The following is a 14,278-nucleotide window of genomic DNA, read 5'->3' as shown; positions in this document are numbered from 1 at the left end:
GGTTTCTTTCCTTAAACCATACGGAATGCTATTTGTGTAATCTCTGGGTCCTTAAGGTAGAAGCTAGAGAAGGGGAAAAAAAAGATCAGTGACTTTTGTGTGACAATCATGACTTAAAGCCAAATGGGATGGTGGTAGAATTGCCTGACTGCAGAATTTTGACAGACACAGGTCTAGAACCCATTTATATCCTTGTTATTTTAGCAAATCGGTATCCCTTTCCACTCCAAAATTAAGGAGAAAAGGATCCTTTCAACTCTAGCAAGATGATGTACCACCAAAATTAGAGGCTATCTGGGTGCAAACAATGGTCTGGTCTCTCTTGGCACTGAGCTGCTGAAAAACATTTTGCCTCGTCCAAAATTTGTTCAGTATTCCTGAGCCCCCTGATTTTCTTTACCAATTCAGGGGGAGAAGATAGTTCCCATTTTACACATCTTTATTAATCAAGCAAAACTGGGGAACAGATGTGGGATTCACTAGCCGTGATGGGGATAGACAGAAGGAGAGCCATCATTTTTAGGCTTGTCGCTTTAAATGATGCCCATGAGACAGCAACGGAGGCAGAGCCACTGAGATGCAGAATCCAAATGGCAACAGTATATTTTAAAGGGAAAGTAAATAAGCTGTACTTCCTGGCTGATGTGCGTTCATTTTGTAATGACTGTCGCTGCATATTGCCATTGGTTGTTAGCTAAAAGCCAAAGGGATTATACTTGCTTACAAGTTCCCCAGGTTTTCTGTTCCAACGGAGGGTGCAACTAACACATACTTAGTGATGGGGAAAATCCTGTTCGATATTTTAAAACAACTAGTATTATTCAAATATAGATCTAGAGTTTGGAAGGTCAGAACTAATTGGCCTCCAGAGGACATTTAAGTGTATAGTATGTTAATTCTTCAGTTACCAGATTTTGCTTCATTTTATAGTAATTATTTTAAACCCACTGTCATAAGAATAATTTTAGTTAAAATAGCAACCTCAATCTGTGATACTTAAACTATCAAAGGCTGAACTATATAAGTTTATGGAAGCATCTTTAAAAGTTTTTATTATTTCCAATAAATATATTTAGGCTAACAATTGTACTAATAAGAAATACTGCCATATGTCTATTACTAAATGCAGCATATGTGTATATACCATAGGTGACAAAAACCAAATAATTTATTTCATTTAAGGTTTCTACTTTTATAAAATTTGGAATATTTTCTTTGAAACAAAATTATTGACCTACTTTTTATTAAAAGTAAATTTCTGCCACCAGTATATTAAGTATATCATATCCCAAGCCTACATCAAGATATAATACTCACAAGAATGCTGTGAAATAGAAAATCTTTATTTGCATAATAATATATGTGTGTACATATATATAACAAAGTAATCACTCTGATTTCCAAGCTAGTGCCCATGTTATTTCAAATTTCTACCATTCACAGCTTTTTAAATATTCTGTTATTTGCTTACTCTTTTTTTTCCCCAATGTGTTTTTTATTGATTTGAGAGAGAGAGGAAGGGAGAGGAATAGAGAGACAGAAACATCGATGAGAGAGAGACATCATTCGGCTGCCTCCTGCACGTCCCCGACTGGAGATGAAGCCCAAAACCCAGGCATGTGCCCTGACCTGGAACCGAACCGGTGACCTCTGGGTGCATGAGTCCACACTCAACCACTGAGGCACACCAGCTGGGCTGCTTACTCTTTTGTTTCCCTCCCATGTTCCTATGGCAACACAATTAGTCATTAGTTGCTGGATTATTTCCACTCTCTTTCTCCCTCCCCATCAGTTTTTTACTTTACATTTAATTTTAAGTGGGGGAAATAAGCACACTGTACAAGATTCAAAAGATTTAAGGGGTGTGCAGTGAGTAGGAAATCTTGATCTCACACCGATCTTCCATTCACACTTGCCCTTCTCAGGAACCCCCAAGGTTGCCTCTTCTTTTTCCAGTGCTGAGGTGTGGCTATTAAGTGGAGCCAGAGAAACTATTTGGCTCAGAATTCACAGGAGTCACTGACAAGAATGTGAAGCACAGAGAGGAAGTGAAACAGCTACTACTTGAACCCTGGTCCTTCTGAATAGGTATCCTCTGCCTGCTTCTCACATAAGCTACTAAAAGCCCCGTGAAATTAAACAAAGCCTCAATGAAAGAACATATTAAAAATGCACAGAATTATCCTAAAATAACACGTTTCATTAATCATTCAGGATCTAGCGTATTGGGCTCTATCGGTATACTCAGTAGTTGACCATCAACCCGTGCGCCAAGGGGTCCCTGGTTGCAGGCTGGATCCCCAGGAGGGGGCCATGCAGGAGGCAGTTGATTGATGCTTCTCTCTCTCCTTCCCCCTCCCTTTCTTACTCTCTAAATTCAATAAAAACATATTAAAAAAAGAAAATGAGATAGTGTATGGGAATGAAGTTTTTAGTATAAATTGTGCTTAATTGCATAGGAGCACATTCTGCATCTGGTTCCTGTTGGAGAAAACGGATGGGTCTTAAAACTTTTCAAAACACATTTCCTTTATCAATATGTTCAATGTACTTATAATTCCTGTATACAGTCAATACAGGTACCTTTTTGGGCCCTTTTCCTTTTTTTTCCTTTTTATTGAATTCATTGGGTGACACTGGTTAACAAAATTATACAAATTAGGAAAAAGAATTGGCAAAAAAGGGATAAGAGACAAAATCACTACAATTGTTCCACACACAGAGAGAACCAGTGTTAATATGTTGAGTCTGTTTTCTTTTTTAAAAATTGTTATTTCAATATTATTTTGTATTGGTTTCAGGTGTACAGCATAGTAGTTTGACAATCATATCCTTTAAAAAGTGTTGCCCAATCTTTTGTTGAAGTTTTGTATTATTTGTATGCATATATTTTTACATATTTACATATGTGTCTTGCATATTTATAGATACATTTATTAAAACATTTATGGATACATTTATAGATACATTTATTAAAGCAGTTTTTAAATTTGGTAGTGTGTACTTATTAACTATCAATTTATTTTAAAGATATTTTTTAGTTACTAATGATAGATCCTCATATTTATTTTAGTGACTATATTAATCCATTATATGAGTTGCATATAAATATCAACAGCTCAATTCATGATTTAGTTTGGCCTGGAATCTTCCTTTTAAATGGTATTCTTTTTTAAGAATGGTATTCTTTTTTATCTTGTATTCACAGATATATTCGCTTCATACGAGGTACTGAGTAATGTTTTCTCTTTACCTCCTTAAAGAATTTGCAGAGCGTTTGCATTGGTTTTAATGATAGGTTTTAAATATTTTAATGATTTTAAAAAAACAAACCTAAAATGTCTCGCCCTCTAGTGTTAGGCAAATTGGAATAAGCTCATTGCAGCCTCTTTCTCCCAGTGATTAAAACTAAAATTTCTGGACAAAACAAAACTATTCGAGAATCAGGAATCAGACCTATCAGGAGGAAAGTCAAACTTTGAAGAAGAGACAACTACAGAGAAAGTTTCCCATATATATATTGTATGCCTCCCTCTTCACCCTTTTCCAGAGATTGATCAGCAGGCACAGGGCTGGTAAACAGCATGGGCATCAATAATTCTGAGACAATACTTTTATTTCTTGTCTGAAGACCAGGATGGTGGGCCCCTGGAAGATGGAGAACATGAAGAAAATCCCCATTTGTCCCTCTATCATTTTATCCCTCTGCCATCTCTCCTACCCAAGCCCTGCAGATAGACCTCAGCCCTCGAGGTGGCAGCGGCACGGGCAGCTCAAACTCCAAGATAAATCCCGTATTCCCAGCCAGAAGAACTGGCAGGAAGGCCCCTGGGCACTGAAGTATGTGGATAGAATCCCCATTAGTTGTTGTTCTCTCTCTTTTGTCTCATAGAATTGATACAAGTGTGGGCCCTCTTTTCAAGTTACAAAAGTTGCAGCGGTATAGTACAAGAAATGCTGGACAATTCAACACAATAAAAGCCACAGAGATTGGAAAGTAAACATTAAAACTGTCTATCCTCCGTTGGCATGATTTCTCATGGAGAGAATCTCAAGGAATCTGTAAAAAATTCTTATGAATAGTGAGTGAGGTTAGCAAGGTTGTAGGACGCGATGTCAGTACATACAAATCAATTTTTTCTCTATGCACTGGCACAAAACAATTGGAGATCTGTCTGTATAAACTAACATTTACTATCGAACCAGAGAAATAGGAAATACTTATGCATGAATGCAAGAAAATATACTACATAGACTTCATATTTCTTGCTGTTGTTGTTTTTCTATGTTTTATGTCTATAGCACTCGTTCAAAATGAAGGAGGCTGCTTGAAGCCTCCTAGTTTCATTTCCCTTGGTATGAGCATGTGTGAAAATATTAACACTTAAAGGCCAGGCCTCAGATTATTGACCTTTCAGTCATGTTGTGGTCCCTAAAAATTGCATGGCTAAATTTCATTTCTGCCTGGTCTCGCTTCCAGTCATTTCTCCTTTGACTGAAGGTGTTTTCTTGGGCCTGTTGGCCAGCCCATTCTCTTATTTCTAAGTCCTCCCTGTTTTGTTTTTTGTACCAAGGACTATAAATTAATTAACACCAATCAGCTTTTTAGTAAACCTGTGTTCATTTTATTTTTCTTCCAGAAGCTATTTTTCACTCTGACACACCCTTTCTGGTTTCATGTGATTGTCTCTTGGTTTCTATGTTATTTCTGCGTCCATATTGTCCACGAGAGTTGTATCACTCATTAAAGATGGAGAGAAAGACTTTGTTGTAGACGGAGGGGAGAGAATGAACTTGACTTTGCTAAAACAAAAGGCAGGAGGATTTTTAAGCACTGAGGTGAGTTCACAGAAAGCACTGGAGGATGTTAGGGAGGAGGCTGGTGAATAGGATTAGGCATGTATATTTGCTGATTGATGTTTATTGACATTAGGCATCTATCCTTCCACAGAGACTGGGGGATAGGAATGCTATATTTCTTCATACACATTTCAGAGGGATGACACCAATGTCCTTGAGAAAGATTTTGCTGAGTAGTAAGAAGATTTACATCTCACCCAGCTGGCATGGTTCAGTGGTTGAGTGTTGACCTATGAACCAGGAGGTCATGGTTAGATTCCCGGTCAAGGCACATGCCAGGGTTATGGGCTAGAACCCTGGTGGGAGGGAGGGGGGAGGGGAGTTCAGAAGGCAGCCGATCAATGATTCTCTCTCATCATTGATGTTTCTATCACACTCTCCCTCTCCCTTCCTCTCTGAAATCAATAAAAATATATGTTTTAAAAAGATTGGCATTTCATAGGTGCAGAGAAAGAATGTACAATTTCAAGAACAATTCTCTAAAGTTAAAAGGTCTATAAAAAGGAAGGTCAGAGGATATGATGAAGAAGAAATCTGTCTAAAGTTTAGTCAAGTTGAGGGGAACATTAATGTCATATTGGTCAATATTAAAGTAAATGAACATCTTACCTAATAATAGACAAACATAAATTGACCGTACCTCCGCTACGCCCATAGCCAATCAGAGTGAGTATGCAAATTTACCTAACAAAGATGGTGGTTAATTTGCATACATAGGCACCCAGCGCCTGGGTCCTGGGAACATTCTGGCACCCAGGTCACTCTGTGGTAGGCCCCGCGTGGGCCCTGAGCAGCCTGGGAAGGGCCAAGCCTGCAATCAGAGCTGAGGGGGCAGGGGCGGAGCCAGTGATTGGAGGGAGCTGGGGGTCCTCTGCCCAGGCCTGGAGGCTTTAGGCCTGGGCAGGGGCGGAGCTGGTGATCGGAGGGAGCTGGGGGGCCCCTACCCAGGCCTAAAGCCTCGCAGGGGTGAAGCCAGTGATTGGAGGGAGCTGGGGGTCCTCTGCCCAGGCCTGGAGGCTTTAGGCCTGGGCAGGGGCGGAGCCGGCGATCAGAGGGACCTGGGGGTCCCCTGCCCAGGCCTAAAGCTTCAGCCAGAGGCTTTAGGCCTGGGCAGGGCCCAGCCGGTGATTGGTGTGAACTACAGAGGAAACACCTTTTCTGACTGCTCATTGGCTAAGCTTCCTGTATGTCACTGGTGATATTCCTAGTAACTTGGATAATAAGAATCCAAAAAGGTGATCTAGGGTTTTTCTACCACACTTCTGGAGAAAAAACGAAGGTCTGCTGCTGGAGGGCTAAGAAATGTCATATGCTGCCCTAGCCAGTTTGGCTGAGTGGATAGAGCCTCAGCCTGCCAACTGCAGGGTCTGGGTTCAATTCTGATCAAGGGCATGTACTTAGGTTGCAGGCTCCTTCCTGGCCGGGGCCCAGGTCAGGGCTCATGCAGGAGGCAACCAATCAGAAGTGTTCCTCTCACTTTGATGTTTCTCTCTGTCTTTCCCTTTCTCTTCCACATTCTCTAAAAGTCAATGGAAACATATCCTCAGGTGAGGATAAAAAAAAAAAAAGAAAGAAAGAAAGAAATGTCATATCCTATGAAAGACACATCTTGAAAATGCCTAAAGAAAGTTGTCATTTTTTCATGGTGAAGGGACTGGATGATGTTAGGCATCTTTCGTGGGATTCTTGGCCATTTGTGTGTCTTCTTTGAAGAAATATCTATTCATATTATTTGTTCATTTGTGGTTAATTTGGGGCGATTTTGTTAATTTTGTTAACACCTTGGTGGCTGTGGTGACTGGCAGTGGCTGCAGCAGCGGGGTGATGGGGCTGGTGCCTTCCCCTAATCAGCCCCGTCGCCTCCCACAAAGGGAGGTCAGACTGAGGCTTAGGCCTAAGCAGTCAGTAGGACATCCCCTAAGGCCCACGGGGAGCGGGCCTAAGTAGTTAGTAGGACATCCCCTGAGGGCTCCCAGTATGTAATAGGGGGCAGGTTGGGCTGAGGGACCCCCCACCCCCAGTGCACAAATTTTGTGCACTGGGCCCCTAGTACATAAATAATCATCTTGATGTAACAGTTCACAGATATATGGTTAAATATGCAGATGATGCACACTATAAAATCTTTGTCCTGTAGCTTTCTCTTTTTGTCTGATCTTAACATGGCCAAAAATGGAATTAAGAAAAAAAAATCCTGTACTTCTTAAATAGCTTATATTTCTCTCTCTTGAAATTAATTTGTTAGAATGCAGTGTACTTTTTATATAAAGTTGTGATTCAATTAAATAATCACAGGGGGCTTCAGTCTGTGATATTTTATGAATTTAGTCCTCTTGCTCATCTCTGATAAACTGCCTGGTAAAGAGCATTTCTCCTACTCCCTCAGTTAAATAATCACATGTATAATGCACATAGTCATATGTCCTGCATCTTGTCAAAGATCTGTCCCTTATATCTCTCTTTATGCATGTGCTCTTGGGTATGTACTTAGGTAAAGAATTGCATGATCATATGGTAACTCTGTGGTGAACATTTTGAGGAAATGTGAAATCATTTTCCAAACGAACTTCACGGTTTTCCATTCTGACCAGTCATGTGTGAGGATGCCAGTTTTGCCATATCCTCACCAACATTTGTTTTTGCTTGTGTTTTCCATTATAGATATCTAGTTGGTGTGAGATGGTGTTACGTTGGGTTTTGATTTGCATTGACCTAATGATGGTAGGCATCTTTCATGGGATTCTCGGCCATTTGTGTGTCTTCTTTGAAGACATGTCTATTCATATTATTTGTTCATTTGTGGTTAATTTGGGGCGATTTTGTTAATTTTTCTTTCATATTCACCAGGGACGTGAACCATCCCTTTGACAAGTGTATTCATGCTGTAGACCCTCCTTACCTTTTAGCCATGAGCAGTTGTCTCAGTTTTGAGATTGACTGTCACAGTATCACAGCCCTTGTGTTCAAGACACCCCTATTTTACTTAACAATGGCCCCCAAGTGCAAGAGTAGTGAAGCTGGCAGTGTTGATATGCCAAGGAGAAACCATAACGTGCTTCCTGTATGTGAAAAGCGGAGTCTTCGCCACTGAATAAGGAAAAAACAGAAATGGTATGCCGAGTTTGCTAAGAGCTATGTAAAAGCAAGTCTGCTATAGATTAGTCTATGGTAAGGAAGGGAACATAAATGTGTTCCGACTTCCGGTGCACCTCAAACTGCAAAAGGTATAGCCACTGTGCATAATACATACTTAGTTAGATGGAAAAAGCACTAAACTGGGTAGAAATGTTTCAAACATTACACTTTTGAGAGACGGAGCACATTCACATAACATTTGTTATAGTATAATATTATTAGTTATTCTTGTTAAACTCTTACTGTGCCTAACTGAGATATTAAACTTTAGAACAGATATATGTGTATTGACAAAAACAGTATTTTTAGGGTTGGGTACTGTCCATGGTCTCAGACATCCGCAGGGCGTCTTGAAAGGTATCCCCTGCGGATACAAGGGGGCTACTGGATTCCGTTATTAGTAGCTCAGTACTCTAGTCAGTGTTTCACCCAGTTCTGTTAAGTTCTATTTTCTTCACTTAGGGAACCACACTGACAACAGGATGGGCCCAGTATTGGGAGAAAAGTTCTCAAAAATGTCTTTCCTTGACACTTGCTAGCCTGCCTCAAATTTTTAAAAATGCCTAGGAATGTTAAATCCACCAAAGCACAGTTATTGTCCACTTAATTTTATGAACTATTATGTCGGCTCAGCAAGTCAAGAGCATGGGAAGAGAAGTAAAGGGAATTTTTTAGCCCTTTTCTTTGTTATCTCCATGTAGCTATCTAAGGAAAATATATTATTAAAATGGTTAGAATCAGCATTTGAATGTTCTTAAAGCTGCAACGTGGTATGCTTTTGTCCAATAAAGGTGGCCATTACCACTATAAGCAAGAATAAAATGTAAAATTTTTATGTCTTATAAGAATTTTTTTCTACAAATACTTGTTGTTTTTTTTTTTTAAAAAAAAAAAAAACAACACCAAAAAAAAAACAAAAAAACAAAACAAAAAAAACACCAAAACCCAACAACAACAACTATAGTTTATTGTTCCATAATAATATTTGGGTGCATTAGTCTTTGGGATTGCAGACAACAGCAAAAACCTTATTTAAACTCCAACATACTTGAAGTGCAATAGTAATAGCATTATTTCAGTTATTTCTAACCACTGTTTGAGAATCATTTCTGCAACTGCATTTTGAGTTACACATCAAGAAGCCAGAAGCATCGAACAATACTTAGAATTTAATAACAAGAAAAGCACTCCACATTGAAATTTGTGTGATACAGCAAAAGCAATGCTTGGGAAAATGGGAAACCTTGAATGCAATTGTCAGAAAACAAGAATGAGTGAAAACAAATGAACTCCCTCAGCCACATGTGGTTGGTCAGGGCATGAATAATGTCTAGTATATCTCTCCCATTTCTGTAATGATTAGACAGAGTAGGAAGGACCTCCAATAAGATAAGGAAGTAGTTATAGCAAAATCCATATTTTCTTTTTCAAATTTCTGTCTCCGTGGACCTCAGTCATTAATGTACATACAAGCCACCTAAAAAGGTGATTGAAATGTAGATGATTTCTCAGCTCTTATCTCTGAAGGTACTAAATCTGTTGGTTTAGGTTTGGCCAGTAATATGCATTTCAGCAAGCAATCTAGATGATTTGGACAATCATTTTAAGAAATGATCTCCATTTCTGTGGCAATATATATCTGTTGACCATTATTCCTGTGATGCTCTGAATGGGGCAAACATGGTGGTTGAAATAGTTGGTAATGTTTTTCATCATCAAGCAAGATACACCTTTGGATTTAGTCCTACAATGAGTATTTTTAGGCAGAAACTGCTTATTGTTGAGTTTTCTTTGTTGCTTTTGACTTCTCAGGACTTAGGTGAAGCAGACTTAGCAGAATTTTCAGAATTAGTATGCCATTTTACACCTTATCTAGACAACCTGATAATAGGAGCGTACTAAGTAGCAGACATTTTTACCACCCTCTTTTCCAACAATTGTTAACCTAAAGGATTAGCAACAGATCAAGCCTGCCTTTGATGTTATAGCTAAATTTCATCCAAATTCACATCTATTGACTCATCAAGTAAGATTTCTCAAGATAAGAGATGCAATCATTTTGAATTGTTATCTCAGGGACAATGTTAGCAGGAAGAATGAACATATCCCCATTAAATCAGAATACAAAGTGAGTTTGCCAGCTTGAATGTAAAAACTCTTCTAGACATTTATTTGAAAAAAAAATGACATTTTGTAAAGATTTAATTTTATCTCCCAAGTGCAAAGGACAGATAATTGGGCTCAATTCTGAAGGGCTTTTCATTCCACATAAACAACTAACATTATCAGAGGTTGAAAATTTTATCCTTAAAATAGCACCTATATATATAAAAGCCTAAGTGACTGAATGACCGAATGACTGGTTGATAGGTTGCTATGACATGCACTGAACACCAGGGGACAGATGCTCAGCACACAGGATTGGGCTCCCTCCTATCTGGATTGGGCTGAAACCAGCTAGCCCAGTGGTTGATGAACTCACTAGTCAACAGAGCCAAATATCAATAGCACAACGATTGAAATTTCTTTTGAGAGCCAAATTTTTTAAACTTAAACTTCTTCTAAAGCCACTTCTTCAAAATAGACTCACCCAGGCCGTGGTATTTTGTGGAAGAGCCACACTCAAGGGGCCAAAGAGCCGCATGTGGCTCGCAAGCCACGGTTTGCCGACCACTGGGCTATCCAACATCCCCTGAGGGGTCCCAGATTGCGAGAGGGCACAGGCCAGGCCGAGGGACCCCACTGGTGCATGAATCAGTGCACTGGGCCTCTAGTTATACAATAAGAGTCTAACTCTCAAGGTAGAGGCATGTAATGAAGCAGTAGAACTAAAATTATTAATAGCTTACCATTTACCCAAAAGCTCTCAATTCTTGATCATAACCTCAGTTCTAAAAGAAATTTTCATACAACAGTTTGATATGTAACTAAAATGCTGTTTTTTGGCACACAGATGAAAGTGTCTTCCTTGTGGTACAGTTTTGGCTTAAAAGCTTCTGTTTAGGAGATTATGAATTCTTAGTAATACAAACTGGAGTTGGGGAAATTTTTTTTTAATATATCCGATGAATTGAACATTGACCTCCAGAGCATGAATATGAAAGAAAGGACTTGGATCACTTTTCCATCTTACAAAGATAATTATAGAGAAGTTTGACTGACTCCATGATACTCCAGAGTATGTACAGGTTTATATCGGATCTTAAACCTCACTATACTTCCTTCTACAACCTTCCCCAAACCGCCAAAAAGCAATCCAAGCTTCTATGGATCAGGCTTGGACTCCTTTCTTTTCCAAATACCCTAAAATCAAATTGATTTCTTACAATGAAGATTTGCTTGGTTGTTTTTTATTATTATTATTATTATTATTATTATTATTATTATTATTATTATCTGGTTCTCACCCAAGGATATTTTCCCATTGATTTTTAGAGAGAGTGGAAGGGGAGGGTAGAAGCAGAGAGAGAAACATCTAGGTGAGAGAAACACATCAGATGGTCGCCAGCCACACTGCAACCGAGGTACATGCCCTTGAGTGGAATCGAACCCCCGGGGACCCTTCATTCTGAGGGCGGATGCTCTGTCCATGGAGCCAAACTGGCTAGGGCGTGCTTTGCTTCGTTTTGATAAGGTTATGTTGACACCTGGAGGTCATAGTTTTTGGAGTTCTTGGTGCACCTTTGCCGGGGTTCTTTTCCCAGCCTTACAAAGGGTTCAGCATTCTGGAGAAAGGGGCTGCGCGTAGATGATGATTAAAAAGGAGTCCAAAGACAAAATATATTTTGGAAAGGCATTGGGGGTCAGAGGAGCTTCAGCTAAAAGGAACTGAAGACTCTACCTTGACCAAGGACCCGTGCTTTTATTCAACACAATTTGTCCCAAGGCAAGGTGGAAATATACACTTCAAAGGGTAAGGTATCAAAGGATATTGTCAGATTGGGGAATAGCCTACAGCTGTTCAGGTGTTGGGCCAACAGGAGGCAATAAAATGCCCTGAGCTGTCTGGCAGCAGGCAATCATCCTATTCAGGTTTGGGGGAAGTGCCTTTTAGCCATTTCCAACAGGTAAATTACATATGTGGCTCACCCTAGTTGAGCCCACCAAGCCCCACCAACCTTTGATGGAACTCTTGTAATTATTACATGCTGGAATTGGTTCTCGGCACACCTCCAGCGATTACAACCGGGATTGTCAGTTTAGTGGAACACTCAGATCCCACCAGTGGCAAATGATCTCTTGCGTGGGTGGTTGCTTCTCTGGTCAAAGATAATCTGATGGTAGTTAGACTCAGGCTAATGGGGTTTAGTAATCTGTTTGCTGCAAGTGATAAACCAAAGGAAGGTATCAGCACAAATGACGAGCAGCTGATGTACCATCCAGTCCAGCCCGAGCTGTTTTTCTTCACTTAATAGAGGCGGGGGGTGCCCTAGCAACACGGAAAACCACGGCTGATCTTGGAGCATATTATGGAGCTTTAGTTCACCACATGTCGTGCACACCGCATCGGATAACATTCATCGCCGCGTCTTGAGGTGGATTAGTCTTTACACATGAATTAGCAATTAGAATTGGAGGGAGCAGGAATTGAGTCTGACACAGCTTTCTGAGGGACTGCTTAATAGAAAAGCTTTGCTGCACCTTCCTTAGTCAGCCAGAAATATTGAATAAAAACCAGCATAAGCATCCAAAGCTCTCCTCCTCTCCAATTAAAGTGTTGGCCCATTTAGGTCTGACTCATTTTTTTTTTTTTAAAAGGTTCTAATTGGCCTTATGCATTTTACATTGGTTATCATAGCATAGAAAACTAGATACACGAGCTGCCAACCACAGGGGGAAAAAATGCAAGTCTCAGAAGTTAAATAGATGTCTGTTTTCCGTAATCCATTTCTGAAAAGAAATAAGACGTCACAAATTGTATTACTGCGGAAAATAGGTAATAATTCAGCCCACTACCAATGATACTTTACCAGTTGTACCAAAAATACATTCCAGATATAAGCTTTGGAATTTAATTTATTCTTACATGGTTGGAAGGGAAGGTGCATCTGTGATTATTAAGACTTCAGATTGCATTTGGGGCAGTAGAAATAATGTAGCAGCATTAGATTTATTTCTTTAGCATTGTCCTACCTAAAACATAATGCATAGTTGCAGAGCAGTGATCTTTCCAAAGAAAAGATGCTGGACTCATAGACTTGGGCTTAAAAGGTGGCTCTGTTGAACTCATCATGTGACATGGAACAAATGTCATGTTGGTTTTTAAAAACTCATGCTCAGCCCTGGCTGGTGTGGCTCAGTGGGTTAGAGCATTATCCCATACATTGAAGCATGGCTGGCAGGTTTGATTCCTGGTCAGAGCACATACCCAGGTTGCATGTTCAATCCCTGATTGGAGCGCATGTGAGAGGCAACTGATCAATGTTTCTCTCTCACATCAATGTTTCTCTCTCCCTCTCTCTAAAAATCAATCTATATATATAAAAGCCTAAGCTACCATTAGACTGTTCAACTATTTGACCGGTAGCTATGACATGCACTGACCACCAGAGGGCAGACATTCTGACCGGTAGGTTAGCTTGCTGCTGGGGTCTGGCCAATTGAGACTGGGCAAGATGGGCCAGACACTCCCTGGAGCCCTCCCACAGTCCCTCCCCAGCCCCAATTGTGCACCAGTGGGGTCTCTCGGCCTGGCCTGTACCCTCTCACAATCCAGGACCCCTCGGGGGATGTCGGAGAGCCAGTTTCAGCCCGATCCCCACAGGACAGGCTGAGAAACCCCACTGGTGCATGAATCCGTGCACCGGGCCTCTAGTAATAATAATAACAACTCATGCTCAGCTGCCTACTTTCTCATATTTTTCATCTTTTTCATGGTGAATTAAGGGTAATACCATGTGTTGTACAATTTAGTAATTATATCTGATTTGTGAGTGTTTAGCATCATGCATAATACATAGAAGATACACATACATAATAATTTATTCTTATTCTCTGTCCTCCCTGCTCTATAGCAATTTAACATCCCCAAATAGGTAAAAACAGGTTCTTTGGCTTGGTTAAATTTATGGCATCTTCAAATTAAATTTTTTTTTGTTTCCCTAGTGGTCATTTCCACCTTTCACCCAAATAATATCTAACTGTAAGTTGCTGAATGGGCTAATAATAATCTATACTTCTTGTCATTTGAACAATTGTAGCCTATCATAGTGTTATGTTGAAATAATGTTTTCCATTAAGTAATATCATAACAATCATATACTCAAAGGAGATTTTATTTCTC

The sequence above is a fragment of the Plecotus auritus genome (genome assembly GCF_963455305.1).
Source record: "Plecotus auritus genome assembly, chromosome: 10".
Classification (NCBI taxonomy): domain Eukaryota; kingdom Metazoa; phylum Chordata; class Mammalia; order Chiroptera; family Vespertilionidae; genus Plecotus; species Plecotus auritus.
The sequence above is the reverse complement of the archived record's forward strand: the minus strand, read 5'-3'. Positions refer to the sequence as shown.